General features: G+C 53.6%; 1 long non-coding RNA gene across 1 annotated transcript; it reads right to left on the minus strand.

The window, feature by feature from the left end:
• On the minus strand, positions 1-6,672 carry LOC121107638. The gene is made up of 3 exons (XR_005841921.1): positions 6,546-6,672; positions 1,974-2,205; positions 1-567 (listed from the first exon to the last, which is right to left on the minus strand). It is a non-coding gene; the product is annotated as an uncharacterized LOC121107638 (long non-coding RNA).
• Between the last annotated feature and the right edge of the window lie 1,130 nt (positions 6,673-7,802).

A 7,802-nucleotide genomic window follows, 5' to 3' on the forward strand; every position in this document is an offset into this window, starting at 1 on the left:
GTTAAGGGCTGCGGCTGTGCTGCGGTTCCGAGAAGCCCATCTGGACAGCTGGATGAACACACACGGCGCAGCACCACCAGGCATGGGGCAGGTTAGGTGTGTGGGGCCATGGGGGGGCAGATCCTGCCTGGCATTTCACTTCATGTTACCTGGGCCGATCGCACCCTCTGCCATGGGCCTGAGCTGGGAAATGTGGCCGATAGAACTCAGAGTGAGTTTATTTCCATTTCCGTCACATTCCTTACACACTCAGCACCTCAGTGCACACGGAGCGCTGCAAGCCTATCGGCGCCGCTTTGCCTCTACCTCCCTTCTGTCGTCTCAGCTGCCATCACCACGGCCAGCAGCTCCAGCAGCCCTCATTCCCCCTCTCGCAGACACCACAGCCGTTGCACGAGGTCTGCAGCAGTGCCACCAGCCCATCCTGCTGCCCGGTGCTGGGGGGATACCCGCCCTGCAGAGCAAGCGGAGACCGCTGTGTGCAGCTCGTCAGGAAGAGGTGCCTCATAAACCCAAATAGTGATTTCCTGCTGCAGGCGGTGGGAGTTGTTTTCTTTACAAACGCGGCTGAAACCGGAGAGGGGATGGAGTGAGCTGAAATATCTGGGAGCCGCGGTGCCGTGAGACAGCGCCGGCAGCCAACGCACACACACAGACACGCAGCACCCGCCGGGGGTGCCAACATTTGAAAGCCATTAAGGGGAATATTTGCGGAGGAAAATTCGGCCCTACCTTTAACCCCACGCAGAAACACACCGAGCAGCCGCGGTGAGTTATAGGCTGAAAGAAGTGGCACCGTTTTTGTTTTAAGACCAAAGCGCCCGACCCTCCTGAGCAGGGAAAGTTGGCACGCGCTTCATACACATGTGGGACAGGGCCAGCAGCCACCCCTTCCTGAGCATTAATTCACTCCTATTCGTGTGCTCAGCCCCATATGGGCTCCTCATACGGCCGTTCCCAAACGTGGGGTGGCACTTGGGGGTGACCCGAGCCTCCCATTCCCTCCATCCATATGTATGTGTGAGAGGGACCCCTGTATGTGCCACAGCATCTGGCTGTGTGCATGTATATATATTCACATACATATATAAAACCCTTCATACATGTTGATCCATGTATATGGTTACCTGCTTGCATAGACACAGACACGCAGAGATGCAGACAGACACACACACAGACACACGTTGTGCACCCATCTGCTCACACCTAAGCTCTGTGCACCCCCAGCACTCCTCCCCCCACCATCCCACTGTGCCAGGCTTCGTCCCAGCAGCAGGCTCTGCTCCCTTGGGCTCTGGGTGGCTCCCCCAGCACTGGGATGCCCCGTGCTCATTTGCTCTCCGTGCTACAAAATACCCCCTTCGCTCTCTTTCCCATGCAATTGTCAGCTATTTGGGAGCCATCCCTTGCACTGCCATTTGGTGTTAATTATTTGGAGGGAGGCGGGGCTGATGGCTCCTATTTCTGCACCAGTCCTGTTGATTTCCAAGCTCGTTAGCACCTAAGCCTGTTCCTGGCCATGCGCAACAAAGGATTTTGTGTTTTAGGCTCTGGGTTGCAAAGCGTGCCTGCACACCCAATGCTGCTGGTATCCTCTGCCTGCTGCAAAGGCAGGTAAGCAGCTCGCCTTGGTTGTTTTACTGAAGATTTAGGCAGCACCACTGGCTGTGCTGGTGATTACCAGCTGACCTCACACCTCCAAGCCACCTTTTCTCTCTTTGCAATAGAGCACATCCCAGCTGTCTGCACACCTCCTCTCTTTGTGCTCGGCCCCCGCCGTGGCCCTGTCTGCACCCCAGCTCCGGGATGGCTTCCAGATGCCACGAGCACCCGGCTGCATCGCTCCGGGCCCCAGCCCCATAGCACAGGTTGTCCCTCGCACCCAGCCCTATAGATTCTGACAGCACAAACCCTTTTCCATCCCGACCAGACACCAGACTGCCCGAGGTGTGAAGTGCTTTGGATGCTCCCACCTGGTTCATCCCGCTCCTCGCGGTTCGGAGCCGATGTTACCGGCGTGCGGCTGCCCCCTAGTGCAGGGCCCCCCCGGCCCCGAGCCGCTCAGCTCCGGGTGCGGGAACGGAGGTGGGTTTTGTTGCAGAAGCGCTCAGTACCCGCGTCTCTTAGTGACATCCATCCGGTTAGCAAAGAGAGTACAGAATTTTGTTTGAAGCAGATTCTGGTCTGAAAGTGCTTTGATGATTCCTTTGGGGGAAGGAAGCGGGGGGAAAGAAAGGAAAGGAAAAAGGAAAGGAAAAAGGAAAGGAAAAAGGAAAGGAAAAAGGAAAGGAAAAAGGAAAGGAAAAAGAGGAAAGGAAAAAGAGGAAAGGAAAAAGAGGAAAGGAAAAAGAGGAAAGGAAAAAGGAAAGGAAAGGACAGGAAAAGAAAAAGGACAGGAAAAGGAAAAGAAAAAGACATGGAAAGGAAAAGGAAAGGAAAAGAAAAAGGAAAGGAAAAGAAAAAAGGAAAGGAAAAGAAAAAAAGGAAAGAAAAAAGAAAAAAGGAAAGGAAAAAAGGAAAGGAAAAAAAGAAAGGAAAAGGGAGGAAAAGGAAAGGGGGAGGGAAAGGAAGGGAGGAAAAGGAAAAAAAAAAAAAGGAAGAAAGAGAAAGGAAGAAAGAAAAAGGAAGTAAGGATAAGACATATTAAGAAAGATGCTGGAAGCTGCCTTGACAGCACCAGGACTGCTCAGCTCTGCCTGCCCCATGGCAATGACACCCCCTGAGGGGCTCTGGGGCTGCTGTGGGGGGCTTTGCTGCTGAGCCCTGGGCCCAGCCCTGGGTGTGGGGTGTTGCAGCAGCAATGGAGATGGATGCAGTAATGTGCCGGCAGCAGATCTCAGTGGCGATGGGGCTGTGTGTGGGCTGGGGTGCCAAGGGCAAGGCAAGGCAGGGCTCTCTGCACTGGGGTTCCCTATCTGAGGGTCAGTGGGACTGGCTCTGCAGTGAAAGGATGAGATACACATGTGCTCTGCTTCCCCCCACAGAGTGTGGAAAGCAGCTGGCATAACCCAGGCTGGTGATGGGAGGGGAGGACAGGGGAAGCCCACGTCTCCACACAGCCAGCTCCACCTCCCCTTGTGCTGTGCTGAAGGTGCAGCTGTCTTCTGCAACGTTGAGGCTGCATCCTCCTGTTCCTTCTGCAGAGCTCCCTGTCGCAAAGACCCAGTGTCTTCCTTCTGCATCAAGCAGATTTTCCCTTCCTAGCTGGGTTTTGCTCTCCTCCAAGCCCTGGCGTTTCTCTATAGCATATGAGATGAACTGTCTGCTAATGGCTGTCCTACAGCGCCTGTTGTCCCTGCTCTTCCTGGAAAGCTTCAGTCTCAGGAAGGGTCCTGGAGCTGCAGATTGGCTCATGGGCTGCTTTGCCAAACCAGCCGGATCCCAGGGCTGTTCCCAAGGCGAGAGGCTCTGCTCCCCTGCCTGGGATGAAGGACCACACGAGGTCTCAGCATCCTCCATCCCTGAGTCTCACACCGGAGGAGCAAACAGCTCTGCAGTGGCTGCACTTCGGAGGATTTGCATTTACGCCGTGCTTTCCACACCCACAGTGTGAGCAGCTCAGTGCAGCCTCAGCCACCACCATCCCCCTTTTGGGGAGCACGGAGCAAGCTGGCCTCGTGGGTACAGCCCCTAATGGCAAAAAGGAGAGCGGAATGAAAACCTTCCTCCCCTCCCACCCCCCCTGCTCAGCGTGCAGATACTTGTGCTGACATCTGCACAGTCCCAGCACAGCGCAGCACGCAGGGTGCAGCCATGCCCCAGGCTGTGCCAGGTGACCACGTTGCACACCCCAGTCCTGCATCCATCTGCCAGCCCAGCTCTGCTCCCATGCAGCCCTACAGCCTCCTAATGGAGAGCAAACGTTCACCTCAGGGAGGAAGGAAGCAAGCGGGGGGCGAACATTTACATCCCAGGCAGTATTTCTTGGCTACGTATGGGAAGCTGTTGTGACCACAGCACATAAATGGCCCTTTGATTATTTTCCTACTTCAAGTTCTGAGCAGCCTGAGCTGCCCAGCAGGGCGCATCCCTGCACGGACCCCCGGGGACAGCTGTGGGGTAAACGCTGCTCTGTGTCGGCTGTGAGCATCCCTGACCCCATCCTTTTGGGCCGAGCAGTGAGGAAATAGAAAAGCCCTGTCCCTTTGTCCCCTCACTTGCCCTCTACAGATGCATACGCAAAATCTAATTAAAATTTAGCAGAAGAATTAAAAAAAATAAAAATGGCACGGGGTTCTTAGCTTTAAAAAGAGAGAGAGAGAGAGAGAGAAAGAGAAAGAGTAGATCCTGAACAAAGGCCGTAATATTAACGGGGCCGATTCGTCAGCCGCTACCTGATAATATAGAGTTGAGAGAGCTTTATTAACGTTGGAAGCCTTGGCTCTTTGTTAATTACGGGCTTTGCTAATGATTTGGAATATTGGCTGGTTCTGGGGGATGTTGATGAATAGAGACCTCGCCAAGATTTATTCCTAATTATCTCATTTGTCTCCCTCCATTACTTTTTATGGCTGAAATTTATGGAGCTATTACCGGGGACCTCGCCGCAGCTCCGAGATGATTTGGGAGAAGAGAGATGTTTAATAATAATAACAATAATAATAATAATAAAACGCCAGATTAATAGGAAACCGATTACGCGGGGGCTGGGGGGGGGGGGTGACCCTTTGTGACCCCCGACGTCCCCTCCAGCCCCATTCCCAAAGCCCACGTCCTTGCACAGCCCTGGGGGACACCCAGAGATGCCGACGGAGCCGCTGGGAGCTCTGTGGCACCTGTAAGAGCTGCAGAAGGGTGCAGAAATCCATCGGGTTTTCCTCCCTGCTGCTGCTTCCCTGTGCTCAGCACCCACCGAGCCGCCCTGAAGGATTTCCTCTGTGTCCCCATAAGCAATGGCAGCTGTGTGTGCCCACTGTTACCCCCATGGGCTGCACCGGGACCCCGCACTGCAGTGCCCTCCTGCAGCCCCGGGTTGGGAGCAGAGCCCGAACCCTTTAATTGTAACACAGAGCAATTATTTCTCTCAGCTGCGCTGGGGACCGATTCTCTCCCCACGTCTCCCAGTAAACATTTTCCCAGTACTATCAAATTTGCCACACAAAGGAGAGCCGGGGCTGCAGCTTATCTCCGCTGAGTATTATTCCCCTATCTGCCAGCATGTAAACCTACTCTCGCCCCGATAAGAGGCCTCACACAAAAGATCAAAGCGAGCAAGGCTCTTACAGAGAGGAGGGTTTTCTTCTTCTTTTCTCTTTCTCTCTCTCTTTTTCCCCCCCTCTTTTTAGTGTTATTATAAATTTGCAGATGCAGAAGAAGCTGCATTCCCGCCCAGTAACGCAGATTAAAATAATTACCCACAGCTGCTTTCAGCTGCTAAGAGGAAAGCGATGCCGAGAGCCCCAATTGCAGCTGCCCTCGTGGGGACTGTGCAGTCCAGCATCCCCAGCCGGCACCGAGTGTCCCTACAGGGCAGGGGACACCGCTCAGCCACAGCTACAGCCACAAAATGTGCCCTGTCAGGAGAGAGGAAGGGATCTCCCATTGGGAAGCTTGGTCCAAGCAGGGTCTTCTGGGTTTCCTTGGGATTTGGGGCTGTGCACGGGGTCTGTGGGGCACCGACCTCTGCAGGAGCACCACGCCTGGCTCAGCCCCAGGGGAACACCCCAACCCCAAACTGCCTGCGGAGATGGGGAGATCTCAGTGCACTGATGGCTGCTGGGGAGTCTGAGCCAGGCTGAACAGCAGGCAGGAGGGAATGGGGGGGGGAGGAGGGTAAAACTGCAGTTGTTCAAGCAAAAATGGTCGGTGCTTTTTTTAAGAAAGAATAAGAAATATTAAAATGCCTTCATTCTTTGGAAGGAGGGCAGGCTGGGTAACTCACCCTGCTTTCTGATAGCCAACATGATCAGCGCAGAACCCTTCAGCTGAGGTTAGGCAAAGCACTTGGGCACAGCGCTCTCCCCCCAGCCCAGCTCCTCTTCTCTTCCACCCTGCCAATTTTGACTGCCAGACCCCAAACCCATCGCACTGCACTCCAGCTGCATCCCTGCCCCTGGGGGGGATCCGAGCTGCAGGCCCACACCCACATGGAGTTGGTGCCAATGGAAACGGGCTGCTGGGAAACTACCCAGACCTTTGCTCCTCTAGCTTACAGTGAATGCAGAGGGATCACCTGGGTTGTTTGAGCTAGTGGTGATGGATGGGACAGGGATGGCTCTCGTCCCACCTGTCCCAATGCAACCCCAGAGATCCCCCATGGCACCAGGGTGGTGCTGAGCCCCTCGGTTCCCTGCGGTGCTGCCTGGCAGCAGCAGAGGATCGAGGCCTGAACACGGAGTGCCAAGCACCCTCCTTCCACCCATCAACACAGATGGCAAAATCTAAATGTTATGATAAGGTATTTCTCCCAAATTTCCATCTTAATAGAATTACGAGCCTGTAATTACCCTACAAGCCTGAAAACCTGCCGGAATCCCAATTAGGAATCTGAGGACATAATTGGCCCCTAATTAGAAAGATTTGTCAAATGTGAACAATTTTCTCACCTCTTCATTTTCTTTTCTTTCCCTTTTCCTCTCTTTTCGCCCCGGTGCAAATACAGATATTTTCTGTTCCCTCCACCTCTCCCCATCAATGGGGGCTGCGCTCTCCCAACTGCACTGCGCTCCTCTGGGCTCTCATGAAAGATGAACTGGGCAGCAGGTGCTGAGCTGTTTTTGTATTTCCTGGAAAACTGAGCTATTAAAAAAAAATGATTGAAGAGTTGGAAAAAAATAAAAAGAGAGAGAGAGGAAAAGATGTGCAAAATTGCAGCCTTGTGGGGTTTTGGTTTCATTTTACCTTAAGGATGGGTGCTGGTGGGCAAAGCTGCTACCAGAGCAGCTCCTGGGGCTGGGAAATCACAGAATCACAGCATAGGTGGGTTGGAAGGGACCTTAAAGATCACAGAACCATTGGATGGTTGGGTTGGAAGGGATCTTAAAGATCACAGAACCATTGGATGGTTGGGTTGGAAGGGATCTTGAAGATCATAGAGCCATAAAATGGCTGGGTTGGAAGGGATCTTATAGAACCACGGGGTGTTTGGGTTGGAAGGGATGTCAAAGCCCCCCAGTAACAGGTTCCCAACTTCTGTTACTGGCAGAGAGAGGTGGAGCGAGGAGGGGAAGTGAGAAAATCCAAGGGAATAAAGGGAGCAAGCAGATGGATTTGCCAAAAGAGAAAAGTTTTGTTTCTGGGAAACATTAACCACTTTGCTGTGGGGCAGGGGGTCACAAAGCAGCACAAGCAGTCTGATGGGACCCTTGGGTGGAACAGCAGCACAGCAGGGCCTGGAGCCCAGGCAGAATGCTACCTGAGGAGACAGTAAAATTAGGGCAGTATTTTGGTACGGGGGCTCACCACCACCATCACCACCACCTCCCTGGGGCCACGGTGGGTTGACTCAATGATGCTGCATTGCTGAGACCAAAGTGCAGGAGAGCGCCAGCATGGGGCTGTCCCCACATGGAGGGATGATGCCAAATCAGCCATGCTTATATTTAACAACCCCTAACGAGCACTGCGTGCCCACAGCACCTCAACCCAAGGTGTGCACATGAGTGTGTGTGTGTGTGTGCCCACCCCTGCCTGCCCCTTCCTCCTCCTCTTCCTCCCACCAGAGGCTCTTTGGTTAAAAATGACAACAAGAGGGGAGGGCCTGAGAGGGGGGGGTGGGCATAAGGGGAAGCCTCGTTCTCCTAATTAACAATTAGCACGGAGTGCGCTGCTAATTACGTGGTTCCATGTAATTAAGAAGCTAA

Source organism: Gallus gallus, chromosome 26, assembly GCF_016699485.2.
Source record: "Gallus gallus isolate bGalGal1 chromosome 26, bGalGal1.mat.broiler.GRCg7b, whole genome shotgun sequence".
Lineage (NCBI taxonomy): Eukaryota > Metazoa > Chordata > Aves > Galliformes > Phasianidae > Gallus > Gallus gallus.